This window comes from Felis catus, chromosome B1 (genome assembly GCF_018350175.1).
Source record: "Felis catus isolate Fca126 chromosome B1, F.catus_Fca126_mat1.0, whole genome shotgun sequence".
NCBI classification, from domain to species: domain Eukaryota; kingdom Metazoa; phylum Chordata; class Mammalia; order Carnivora; family Felidae; genus Felis; species Felis catus.
Window position 1 is genome coordinate 39576721 of NC_058371.1, and position 13854 is coordinate 39590574.

At 43.1% G+C, this 13854-nt stretch overlaps 1 protein-coding gene across 3 annotated transcripts in view; it reads right to left on the reverse strand.

The window, feature by feature from the left end:
- Positions 1-13854, reverse strand: part of CSGALNACT1 (chondroitin sulfate N-acetylgalactosaminyltransferase 1) — a 347804-nt gene that overhangs the window by 295034 nt on the left and 38916 nt on the right. For 2 of the 3 annotated variants that reach the window (XM_023252543.2, XM_045055452.1), the window contains exon 2: positions 4692-4812. The exons of the other annotated variant lie outside the window; for it this stretch is intronic. The gene's annotated coding sequence lies outside the window, so the exon portion shown is untranslated. The remainder of the gene's footprint in view (positions 1-4691; positions 4813-13854) is intronic. 3 annotated transcript variants of the gene reach the window in all.

Below are 13854 nucleotides of genomic sequence, written 5' to 3' on the forward strand. Positions count from 1 at the left end.
ACGAAGGAAGAAGAGGAATCATTTTGATGGGGAAAGAGTAAATAATGGTAATAAATGTCTGTCGCTCCTGTGCCACAGATGCCTCTAAAGGTCAGGGTCCCCCCAGGATGTGACTCCAGGCACCGGCCTTGTGCTGTGGGCCCTCACTTCCCTTATCAGAGCAAAATCAACACAACAGACCGTCCTCAAGCTAAAAATACTTCACAAAGGGGAAACTGTAACCGTAAGGCTGTATAGAAAGGGGCAGGAGGGGGGCCCAAGGGAAGCTCTGACTGGTCCAGCCAACATGAGGCTACGGCCTTTCTGACCTACCGACCAAAGTCACCCAAGTCAGAGAAATCCAGAAGGCAGCTCAAGAAAAAAAGCAGCATGAGGTGAAATAGGATTTGAGCACACCAACAGTGTGGATGGAAATACTGGTACAAAACCCAGGAAATTCCCACTTGGTTGACAAATAAATCAAGCAGTTCTGTGTCCAAAGGCACAGTACAATTAAGCATTAACCAATTACAACATTTAACTCCCCATTAATAGCCCTGGGAACTGAGGGGCTCAATAACACCTCAGTCGCCAACCTGTTTACCAATTATTTCATTTAAAGCTGTGCGATTTAAGATAAGGACATTCGAGTGGGATAGGTCAGCCTCAGGAAGAATGATAATGCCTCTACCAGCACTGCCCAGAAGTAACACAGTATCAGAGATGGAGACCGTTTTTATTTAAAGAGTCATTGGGGTGAAGGAAGCCCTTCAGTCTGGTACTGAGGTCAAAGTAGCTGATCACATTACCTTGTTTTGTTTACGTTTTAATGTCAGAATAATGCAATAATTCCTACCTGTAGTGCATACATCTAAGTTGTGAAGCATACTGGTAAATTCAGCACCCATCATCACGAGGGTGCAAGTGCATCTATCACAAGGGAGTCCTGGCAAGGGGACATATTTTCATCGCTATTAGTCAGCATCTTTGAATCTGACCCACTGATTAATGACCACTCCAGATTTTAGGATCTTTTCCTAAAACTTGTGGTCTCCCATGATTAAGGCATTCCCAGGAATACACTGAGGAGGACGGGTTTCCTTTACAAGCCAATCGAGTGAAATAGAGCCAAGCCACTCCAGTTCTTCACCTACAAAACATGCTACCCAGTGTTCATGGTAAGTTAGGAAAGTCACATCCACAAGGCGTGCACAAACCCATTGTAGTAAAGGTACTCAACTACATTTGAGCCAAAGACTCAGCACTGCACCCAAAAAGAGGGTGCCATATGAAAGGCAAGAGGTGAGAAAGACTTCCTCCTCCTTACCTCTCCATCCTTTCTCCAATTGTACTCACTATCCTATTCATTCCCTATGAGTTTTTAAACCAAAAAAAGCACAGAAGTTCAGGGGGAGAGGGCACAGCCATCAACATTACATGGAGGGGTGGCAAGTGCCCCCTAACCCTGGAGAGGTCTAATGTCCACACATTCTTCTCATGGTGTCCCAATATACGACACCCAATATTTATATCCCAGTTCTGTCTCTTATACGTGTGTGGACTTAGACATGGTGTTTTACTGCTCTATGCCTGTTTCATCATTTGTGCTTAATCATGTCCATCCCACAGAAAGGGATGACATCAGATAAAGTATGTGAAGTCCCCGTAAGCTGATTATTATTGTATACATGTTTGTGTCTGTGTTGTTGTTGTTGTTGTTGTTGTTGTTGTTGTTGTTGTTAGGAGATATTGAGGGCAAGATCAGAAAACAGGGCAAAAGCTAGATTAAAGGATACGTTGCCCTACATTCTGATTAAATGCTTATAACAAGACAGGAACATCTTTTCAGAAAAGAAATTAACCTTCTTTAGATATTAGAAAGAGAACTTAAAGTTATGCCCAGTAGTCCATTGATGCCTATTGATATTAGAATTCATTCTCATTTATGCAAATTGGTGCAGCCACTCTGGAAAACAGTGTGGAGGTTCCTCGGAAAATTAAAAATAGACCTACCCTATGACCCAGCAATAGCACTGCTAGGAATTTACCCAAGGGATACAGGAGTACTGACGCATAGGGGCACTTGTACCCCAATGTTTATAGCAGCACTCTCAACAATAGACAAATTATGGAAAGAGCCTAAATGTCCATCAACTGATGAATGGATAAAGAAATTGTGGTTTATATACACAATGGAGTACTACATGGCAATGAGAAAGAACGAAATATGGCCCTTTGTAGCAACGTGGATAGAACTGGAGAATGTGATGCTAAGTGAAATAAGCCATACAGAGAAAGACAGATACCATATGTTTTCACTCTTATGTGGATCCTGAGAAACTTAACAGAAACCCATGGGGGAGGGGAAGGAAAAAAAAAAAAGAGGTTAGAGTGGGAGAGAGCCAAAGCATAAGAGACTGTTAAAAACTGAGAACAAACTGAGGGTTGATGGGGGGTGGGAGGGAGGGGAGGGTGGGTGATGGGTATTGAGGAGGGCACCTTTTGGGATGAGCACTGGGTGTTGTATGGAAACCAATTTGACAATAAATTTCATATATTAAAAAAAAAAGAATTCATTCTCATTTAACAAATATTTTATACGTATGTATTATGCCAGGCACCAAGCTGGGCATCAGGAATACAGTGATAAACAAGAAAGCAAGGTCCTGGCCTCAAGGGGGTTATATTCTAGTTGGGGAAGGGGAGACAATAAGCAAGTGAACAAATTAACAGACAATTTCAATGTGGTGCTAAGAAGGAAAAAATAGGGTACAATGCTTCAGTCTAGCTGCTGGTGGATGGGGGAACTATTTTGGATGTGCTGGTCAAGGAAGGCTCACCTGAAGAAGTATAATTTAATATAAGGGAATAAAGTGGTTCCAGTACAGGGAATAGCAAGTTCTCCAGGGGCCAGGAAGCCCTTGGCAAGTTCAAGGGCCTAGAAGAAGGCCAGGATGGCTGCATGCTTTAACAAAGTGCTTCTCAACTTGGCAAGCAGTGAAATCCCCAGGAGAGCCGTAGAAGCCCCTGATGTTGGAGTCTGCTCCCAGACTCGAATAGGATTGCCCTGGTGCAGCCTGGGCATGCGGAGTTTGCCAGGCTCCCCAGATGTTTCTGAAGCACATTCCAAGTTGAGGCCCACACAGGATAAGCTGGCAGATGAGGCTCAGTAAAGAGTCCTGGGCCACTTGGGGATTGAGGCCTTCCTCTTTTAAAGGCCACTTCCAAACCTTTGTTCCTGTCAGCGACTACACCAAACACACAGGTGAAGGCCAGGTTGGAGCACATGTCCACAGTAGGTGGAAATGACTAATTACTTTTTATTTTCACTTCACAGCCTGGAAGCAGGCAAGACTATGTGTGAGAAGTATTTACTCCCTGGAGGTTTGACTTTTCCTCCTGAAGGAATACTTCCAGGAAAACGTTGCTAGTAAATCGGCTTAATCCCTATCCCTATAAATTATCTGCGACTTCTGAGTTAAAGTGTTTTTTAAAAATACCAAAAAGAAGGCATAAATTAATTGTAATTATCTCTGTCATCCCATAAAATGCATAATTAAAAATTAACACAGCATGACAATGGATGGGGAGTGAACAGGGTCTATAATCCAGATGTCGAGAAATAATGACCAGCCGAGAGACAGTCGGGCAAGGTTGCTGCTGTCATCTGGCCTATTTTACGGCACATGTCATAAGGCGGTAAAATCACCTGTAAAAGGACGGTTCCTGTAAAAGAAGTAGATCATCATAACGACTGTGGGTTTGGTGACAAGAAGCACACAAAAGTCACCGTAGTGGTCTCCTCCCGGGAGGGAGGTGGGAGAACAAAGAACACCTTTATCAGGAATACTTTATTTCTTCCATTTCAGAAGCACTGAGGCAAACATGGCACAACGTTAAAACTCTTCATTAATTCTAGGGAGTGGTCCATGAATGCTCCTGCTATTACTGCCTGTACTTTTCTGTATGAAAAAAGAAAAGAGAGCATGTTTAAAGGGTAAAACTTCTTCATTTAACACTTCTTGTATAATGCGTGAAATTGGGCTGAAACCCTGTAATTATTTCTTCCTTACGGTTTGCCAGTTTCGGAGGCCGTGCTCCTGAATTCTTCACCAGCATCTGTGCTCCTTTTATATTAATGCTCGAGAGCTGTGAATCGCCTAGTAGACTGTCTAGTTCACATTCTCCCCTGTTATTCAATGGAATTACCCCTCAACCTCCCCTCTGACATTTCTTCTAAAAGTACCCCAGAAAGAAGGATTAATCAGACAGTCACCATATTCTCCAAGGAAGACGGACTCTGTGGTTCACCACCCCACCAGAACCCTGCTGCTACCTCAGAGATTTCGGGTCAATCTTTACATATTCTTTTTTTTTCTTAATTTATACTTCCAATATAACTATATTTTGGAGGGCAATTTGACTTTAGGCTCTTGTACGTCTTTAAAGGAGAATTCATAGTCCTTGTGCCAAGTCAGGCCCAATAAAAAGTAAGTAATCATCAAAAGTGATAGTTTAGCAGTGCTGGAGGGAGAAAAGACAGAAGCTGAAAGTTTTAAAACTGCTATTTTCAACCTGAAATGTTTATCAATCAATTTTACAGCAGCGGAAAACATTTCCCTCCTGCAGGAAGGTGGGGCGGGGAGGAAGCAGAAAAAGACACAAAGGAAGAGATTCCAACAAGTTCAACAATAAATTTTAACAGGACTCACTTTGGTGATGAAATATAGTAGATCAAATCTTGTATGCTGAATGGCAGGAAGTAATGTATTCCAACACTGTAGTATCTATTTAAAGGGACAGCACATGGGAATGCAAGCTGGTGCAGCCATTCTGGAAAACATTATGGAGGTTCCTCAAAAAACTGAAAATAGAACTACCCTACGACCCAGCAATTGCACTACTAAGCATTTATCCAAGGGATACAGGTGTGCTATTTCGAAGGGACACATGCACCCCCATGTTTATAGCAGCACTATCAACAATAGCCAAAGTATGGAAAGAGCCCAAATGTCCATCGATGGATGGATGGATAAAGAAGATGTGGTGTGTGTGTGTGTGTGTGTGTGTGTGTGTGTGTGTGTGTACACACACACACACACACACACACACACACACACAATGGAGTATTACTCGGCAATCAAAAAGAATGAAATCTTGCCATTTGCAACTACGTGGATGAAACTGGAGGGTATTATGCTAAGTGAAATTAGTCAGAGAAAGACAAAAATCATATAACTTCACTCATATGAGGACTTTAAGAGACAAAACAGATGAACATAAAGGAAGGGAAGCAAAAATAATATAAAAACAGGGAGGGGGACAAAGCAGAAGAGACTCATAAATATGGAAAACAAACTGAGGGTTACAGGAGGGGTTGTGGAAGGGGGGATGTGCTAAATGGGTAAGGGGCACTAAGGAATCTACTCCTGAAATCATTGTTGCACTATATGCTAACTAATTTGGATGTAAATGTTAAAAAATAAAAAATAAAAAAGTTAAAAAATAAAGGGACAGCACAAATAAAACTTATATGAACACTTCTAGAGTACAAATTGCTAAGTCAACGTTACTACACTTAAAAATTAGTTTTTGCGGCGGGGTGGGGGGACCTCCTGGGTGGCTCAGTCAGTTAAGCATCTGACTCGATTTCAGCTCAGGTCATGATCTCACAGTTCTTGAGATTGAGCCCTGTGATGGGCTCTATGCTGACAGTGCAGAGCCTGCTTGGGATTCTCTCTCTCCCCCTCTCTCAACCTCTGCCCCATTCTCTCTCCCTCTCTCTGTCAAATTAAATAAATAAGCTTTAAAAAAAGAATTAGTATTTTTCAGAAGCTTAATTGCCCAATGTATCTCAGGCAATTAAAAAAGAAGAACACTGAATGTCCCCTAATTTATTTCTATTCCCAGCTGACATGTGGCTTGCCCACAGGTGGCCATTTCCTGCCTCTTTGCTGGGATGTCCCACACTCTTCAAAACTAGGAAAGGGTAAACTAACAGCATGTGGCATCTTTGACATGCCTAGCATGAGTGGGCTAGCCACTTTCAAATCTTACTTCATTGATTTTTCTCAAGAATCCCAAATATGGTATCATCTCCACTTTACCAATGAGGAAGCTATGTGTCCAAGATCACAGGAGTAATAAAATGGTGAGGCCAGGTTGGAACTCATGGCTATTCAACTCCAAAACTCACACTCCTTCCTTTGTACCCTGCCCAACTACATAGGAACACTAAGAGTACAGATGCGCCAAAGAAGATCTTAGCTGCCTGCACTAGGTACTAAGGAATGGTTGTAATGGTTGTAATTCACATCGCCTACCTCTATCAATGAACACTCTATTTCTGAAGATTTATTCTGCTTGTTCTCCAAGGGCCTAAGTGGCCCCAGAGTGCTTCTACCAAACTACCAAACTGAGCACATCCTAAAGACATGCCCACAAAACTCTTCCTTATTCTCCATCAAGTCTCTGCACTCCAACCACCACCATCAAAAAACAGACGCACCAACCACTGCATTTCTTTTAATTGCCTTCTGGACCAAAATGGTACCAAGAAAGAAAAAAATCATGCGGACAATTTCTGTTACCTTACTAAAGATGGGTGACCATCTCACTGCGGTCCCTAAATGCACATATAGCAACACCGGCAGCATTTTCAAAACTGTGCAGAGGGCAGAGTTTGACAGGAAGCATCCCAGCTGTGGTAACTGACTGTTTGCCATAAGAGCTACTAGGTGAACCCTGTGCAGAACATTTAAAAATGTCATTATAAGGAAACACAGTCACAATCTTCCCCTCCAACAAAAAATATTTTCAATAAACAGCCTAGAATGTTCTCTCTTCCTCCTGTCTCCCAACGCCCAATCCCATCACTTTCAGGAAAGCTCACCTGATTAGTACCCGTCTACTCTAAATAGCTCCTTTATCCTGAATTCCCAGATTCTCCTTTATTGCTGAATTATCAAATAACGGTTTGTGCTGGTTTGTGAGATTTTAAGCCATTTCACAAGGACTGGACTCTGTCGAGGGTATACAGAGCCATTGGACAATTTCTGCTCTCAGGAAGGTGAGTCACACTGAACAGAGAGGGATAACAAGCCACATACTGTACCACATAAGAGATTTGGGGAGCACAAAAGAAAGGGGTAGGGAAAGAAGTTCAGGAAAGGCCTCAGGTAAGAGGTAGCATTTCAATGGGTTCTAGATGCTGAGTTGGATTTCCTCAAAGAAAACTTTGTAAAGAGGGATGAAGATTTAGTAGATATAGGAGTTGAACTGTGGCCCCCCAAAAAGATATGTTGAAGTCCTAACTTCCAGTACTCAGAATGTGACCTTATTTGGAAATAGGGTTGTTGCAATTAGATACGATGAGGTCGTACTGGAGCAGGGTGGGCCCTTAGTTCAATGTTATATTGAACTAAGTACTGGTACCCTTACAAGAAGACACCCATGTGAACATAGGGACACACAGGAAAACGCCATGTGACAATAGTCAGATTTGAAAGATGCAGCTACAAGCCAAGGAACACTAAGGAGTACTTGCAAAATACCAGAACCTGGGAATAGGCAAGGAAGGATTCTCTCTTACAGGTTTCAGAGGGAGCATGGCTCTGCCCACACCATAATTCTGACTTTCAGCCTTCAGAATAGAGACAACACATTTCTGTTTTTTAAGTCACCCATTATGTAGTAACTCTATTATGGCAGCCCTAAAAAACTAATACAATAGGGGATTGGAAGAAAGAGGAAAAAAACAAGATGTGATGAAAGGCAACCACAGAAGATATTCACAAAATGACTTTCTGTAACTTGTAGGAGACCTATGCCCTACTTTACTTTGCTGAGAATGAGCTCACCTCAGCATCCTCCCCTCTGCATCCAAAGGGTTCTCTGGCTTTACCTCACTTCCCTGCAGCCTGTCCTTAAATGAAGGAGCTGTTTCTCCTTTCACAGCCTAGACCTGCTACCTTGCTTTAATTACTTGAATCCAAGGACTTCCCATTCATCATTTCTATGTTTTACTCCAATTATTTCATACCTCCATTGTCTGCTGAGTAAACCACAGATAACTTCCTACAATTCCACTTTCCCTCTTCCCAATCCCCACAGGCTGACCTCCCATCTTTTCTATTTAAAAGAAGCCTAGGGTAGATTCCTCCACTCTCTCACTGCCCATTCACAACTCAACCTTTCATTCAATGACCTCTCCTGACCTGCCTATGGAAACAGTTATGGAAGGATGGCTGGTCAGTCTGCCTGATCACTGACTCTTACAGACACTATCTTTTTCACTTTCCACAATATTTTTGTATTGCTTCACATGAACATCCACTTTCCCCCGACATGAAATGCTCTCTTCTTCTGGCTCCTGGAAGAACACACTGTTCTCCACTCACCTCCCTGACTGCTCCTTTCCTGTTTCCTTTCTTGGTCAAGATCATTTTGGTGCTCCTCTCCCATGTCACCACTGTACTTTGTACTGACCTCTGTTATGGCAGTTCTACCCTATACCTTCAGTCCGTCAGAGCTTACCTTCGAACACCATTACACTGCTCCACATGAAGGGTAAAGGCCTTACCATGGTATGTGTGGTGGAGTCCTAATTCCTCAGTCTCATTACCTGTGCTATTGTTGTCATACATTCTAAAAAGTAGGTTAGGGGACACCTGGGTGGCTCACTCAGTTGGGCATACAACTCTTGGTTTTGGCTCAGGTCACGATCTCACGGTTTGTGAGTTCGAACCCCTCATTAGGCTCTGTGTTGGCAGCTCAGAGCCTGCTTGAGTTTCTCCCTCTCTCCCTCTATCCCTCCCCCCAACCCCCTCTCAAAATAAATAAACTTTTTTTTAAGTTACAAATATACAATACAGTGCAACTATTTTGCTTTGAACAATGTTCTTTTAGAATTAAAAGTAGGAAAAATTGAATTTTTCAATTCAATTACCTTCATTTATTTCATACCCAGTGTTCTTCATTTCTCTGTAGAGACCCAGAATTCTATCTGGTATCATAATCCTACTGCCTAAAGACCTTTCTTTAACATTTCATGTAGCGTTGATGAGCTGGCAATGAATTTCCAGTTTTTGTTTGAGGAAATCTTTCATTCTCTTTCATTTTTGAAATAGATTTTCACTAGGCATAGAATTCTGGGTTGACAGCTCTTTGCTTTTAGCACTTTAAAAAATGTCACTTCATTATATTCTAACTTGCATAGTTTCTGAACAGGGATAATTCTTATCTTTGTTCCTCTGTAATGTGTCCTTTTCTCTCTGGCTGCCTTTAGGATTTTCTCCTTTAGGATTTTCTCCTTTTTTTTAATTTTTTTATTTTTATTTTTTGGTTGATAAACATATGAGTATTATTTGCCTAGGTGTGTTTTGTTTTGGTATATTCATCCTGACTGGTATTATCTGAGTTTCTTGGATCTGTGATTTGGTGTCACTAATTTTGCGAACTTCTCAGCCATTATTTCTCCAAATATTTTTTGCCTTCCCCACTCTATCTTCCATCTCCTTCTGGTGATCCAATAAAGTATACATTTGACTGTCTGATACCATCCTGCTGGTCTTGGATGTTCTTTTTGTTTCGTTCTGTTGTTGGTTTTACTTTTTTTCTCTTTGTGCTTCAGTTTGGGTAATTTCTGTTGCCCCACAGGATCTTGCCCATTGTCCACCATTTCTATTACAGCAGTTAGTCTATTTAATCATAGTTATTTTAAAGTCCCTGCCAGATAGTTCCAACATCCGTGACATATCCAGTCTGATTCTAATGATTGCTTTGTCTCCTGTTTTTTGTTTTTGTGGCTTTCTTTTGTCTTTTCATATGCCTCATAGTTGTTTTTTTTTTTTTTTTAAGTTTGGGCATCTTAGATAAGAGAGTAGAGGCGAGGTAAATATTTTTTTAATGCCTGGAAATGTGCACGCCTTTCCTTCTGCCTGGCCTTGAGTGTCAGGGTTTGCACTAATCTAATCGGGAGCTGGGCTGGCTTAGAAGTCTGTTGTTGCTGTGGTGATCCTCAGTGACCCACAGGCTAGTCATACCCTGTGCTCAGTCTATTTTATACCCTGAATGCCAGTCTATTTGTTTTCCAATGATTGCTGCACCCTTGGCCTTCAATCTTTTCTTTTCACCATGCCCACAGAGAAAGTCTGCCTCTTGCAAATTAGTTACTACCTCATGCTTGTTACCCTGGTGGTGGAGTGGGGATAGAGAGTGTCCTCTGTTATTCTGATTTATCCCCAGTGTTAGGCAGGTACCATATCCCTGAATCTTGGGAAAGATGGCCTATTCGGTGATCCTGCCCATCCCTCGGTAACCCTGCCCTCTCCTGAGTTCAGAGTCCTGAATCCAGCTTGTAATCTTGCCCCTCCCCCACCAGGGTTGAGGTTTTTTTTTTTTTTTCCTGTTTTCTTCCCCAGCTACAGAAAGATTTTACCAGCGCCCAAAAGATGCTGGTGTTTGTTGCCTCTCTCCCAAAACAAAGCTTCTGTTCTATAGAGGAGATACAAAAGAAATCTAGGCAAAATTTCTTGCCCTTTTCAGAGCAGCTGCTGTTTCTTCTCCTGGTTCGGCTCCACAGAGAACACTTTCCCTGGACACTCTCAAACTTTTCTGTGAGTGACTAGCATAGTTCGTGGAGAAAAACTTGCAAGAGGGTACAAACACCCCCCCCCCCCATGTTTGCAACCCCGAGGGCTTCCCTCACTTTCGCCAGTGCTCACTCAGCCAGCCTGCACCATTCTCCAGTCACCCTGGCTGAATTCCTCTTCAGTAGCTCACACAGTGCGTTAGTGCTTGTGTCTCATCCCTCCCTGCAAACGCCCACCTCTCTCTATGTTCTGGATCTTGCAACCTCAGTACTATCTTTGGCTCAAGAACAGTTGTTAACTTGCTCTTTGTCCAGTTTTTTTTTCACTGTAAGGTTGAGAGCAAAGTGCTTTCCAGATCTTTCCATCCCTCTGCATCTTCAACTGGACAATGAAATACCTCTTTGCATTTTCAACCTATTCACTCCACCAAGAATGACCTTTTTACTCACAGACATATGTATCTGTGCTATGCAGATGTTGGGGGTTTTGTATATAATTATCATCCTAAGAAATAACTGCTTTTGGCAGGGAAGAGGAATGGAATGAGCTTAGTTCCTGAGTCCCAAGCACAGTGCTTGATGCTTTTGTATTTTCTAATTTAAGCCTCATAACTTAAAAGGTATCTATATTATGAACCAAATTTGTGGCATGAGGAAACTGAAGCTCAGTAACTTGCTGAAGGTCACATAACTGCTAAGTGGCAAAGTTGAGATTCAAGTCTGGATCCTCCAAAGCCTATTCCCGGCATCCGGCTCTGCCCCACCAGCTCTACTGGGCCTGGCCAACCTGTGTGGCCAACTGCACAGTGGTTTCTGTTCACAGTGAACATGGAGGCCACTTGACACAAACTTTTGTGACCATAAAGAAGGAGGTTCATAAGGCCTTGGGCTGGGACTTGGGAGTTGCCTGGTGAAATGCCCACACCCTTTCAGAAAGGCCATTATAGAAACACAACATGTAGGGGCACCTGAGTGGCCCAGTCAGTTAAGCATTCCACTCCTGATTCTGGCTCACGGCATGATCTTGAGGTTCATGAGTTTGAGCCCCGTGTCAGGATCCGCACTGACAGCACAGAGCCTGTTTGGGATTCTCTCTCTCCCTCTCTCTGTCTCTGCTCCTCTCCAGCTCACATGTGCTCACTTGCTCTCTCTTTCTCTCTCTCTCTCAAAATAAATAAATAAACAGGGGCACCTGGGTGGCTCAGTCAGTTAAGCATCCAACTTCACCTCAGGTCATGAGTTCACTTGTGAGTTCAAGCCCCGAATCAGGCTCTGTGCTATTAGCTCAGAGCCTGGAGCCTGCTTTGGATTCTGTCTCCTTCTCCCCACAGCAACCCTCCCCCTCCCCCCACCCCGCTCACTCTTTGTCTCTCAAATGTAAAATAAAACATAAAAAAATTTTTTTAATAAATAGACATTAAAAAAAGAAGAAGAAAGAAACACAGCATCTAATCCAAACCCTCAGGATCCATCCTCACCGCCAGGTCTCAGAGTGTGTGCCTGGCAGGCAAGTGGGAGGGATAGGCCACCAGTTGAGTGGCTGCTGAGGACCGAGCACGCCTCACAACCACAGGGAAAGTCTGTGTAGGACTGAGCTTCCCTTTACCCCTCCTCATGTCACCCCACCAGGCGCACTAAGTCACTAATGAGCAACTTTAATTTCCTTGGAGGAAGCCGCTGCCATTGTATCTCATTCAATACAGGTTCAAGGGAAAGTTACTTTGTGTGACAGAAGCGAGGTACAACAAATTTACTGTGTGGCTGCTGCCATGGCCAATATAACAAAGGATTGTTCCAGGGGGTCACAGAGACAGAGAGCACGTAAGAGGAGATTACTGACAATGTGGCAGCACAATGGCCTTTCAAGTCTCAAGGCTACGAGTTCACTGCCAGGTCTCCAGACTCTGTGTGTACAGTATATGGATATTGACAAATGCAACAAATTCTATAATCACCACCACAATACCTTAAAAAACAGTCCCACTACTGCAAACATTCTCTTCAAGTTCCTCTTTGTGTCGTTTTGGGATTAGGATAACACCAAACAGCTAGCAGGCCCTGGTTCCCAGGACCCAATTCCCTGAGTTCTCGATCGGGACCAAGTTAGCCACAACCTCACCTTGGTTGCCCAGGAACCACAAACCCATACCATATTCCTGTAGACTATTTTCTTCAAGGCAAGAGACCATTTCTAGTTTCTCACTCCTTAATCCCAAAAGGGTTCCTTAATCTAGCCTCGGGCACTGCTATGTAGCAGGCACCAATATCCCCAAGGCCCAGGAGCCCTACAACAGCCCCTGCCCTGTCCACCCAGTCAGAGATTGGAGCATCATGAGCCTCAGCTAACTCTCTCCCTGGAGCTGCAGGGCTCAGTGCCAACGGTCCACATTTATGATGCCTGAAAGGTTCAGAACATAAAAGGCTTTAATTTCTTATCCATTTTCCTGTTGACAAAGTGAAAGCCAAACAGTGAAACTGGAACAAATGTGCACAGTTCCTATGCTGCGTGCACAATTCCTGTGCTGTGTACACAGTTCCTGTGCCATGTGTACAATCCGTATGCTTCAGAAATGCATGGTCACCAGAAATGCATCTGTGTTTTTAAAATAATCCAATTGAGCACATTCTCTTTTCTTTTTTCTTGCCATCAGTGTACTGTTTTTATTTTATATGAACTTATAATTATCATAGGCAATGTTTTCCCATCATGAATACTTAGTAATTCTTTTAATGTTTATTTATTTTTGAGAGAGAGAGACAGACAGAGTGTGACCAGAGGAGGAGGGGCAGAGAAAAGAGGGAGACACAGAATCCAAAGCAGGCTCCAGGCTCCAAGCTGTCAGCACAGAGCCAGATATGGGGTTCGAATCCTCAAACCGTGAAATCATGACCTGAGTGGAAGTCAGATGCTTAACTGACTGAGCCACCCAGGAGCCCCAAGTACTTAGCAATTTTCAAAAACACTGCTTTGATCATGTTACTTCCCTGCCCCAAAACACTTCACAGTTTGCCATTGTTTACCTGATAAAGTCCAAACCATTTAGCCATCCCTAAATTTGCCCACATTGCCTCCCGTGATGCCTCCATACAAAGCTATGCTCTGATTCCACAGGACTTTTTTCCAAACTACCCCCTACCCCCTCTGCAAGTGTGGCCCCATGAAACCCTCTCAGGCCAAGAAGAAGAATGAATTTCCTCCCTTACCTAGATTTCTATAATCCACACTCTTCATCAGCCCAAGCCAGCTTGAGCTGTTATGGCTGTTGACAGACCTCTCTGCCCTA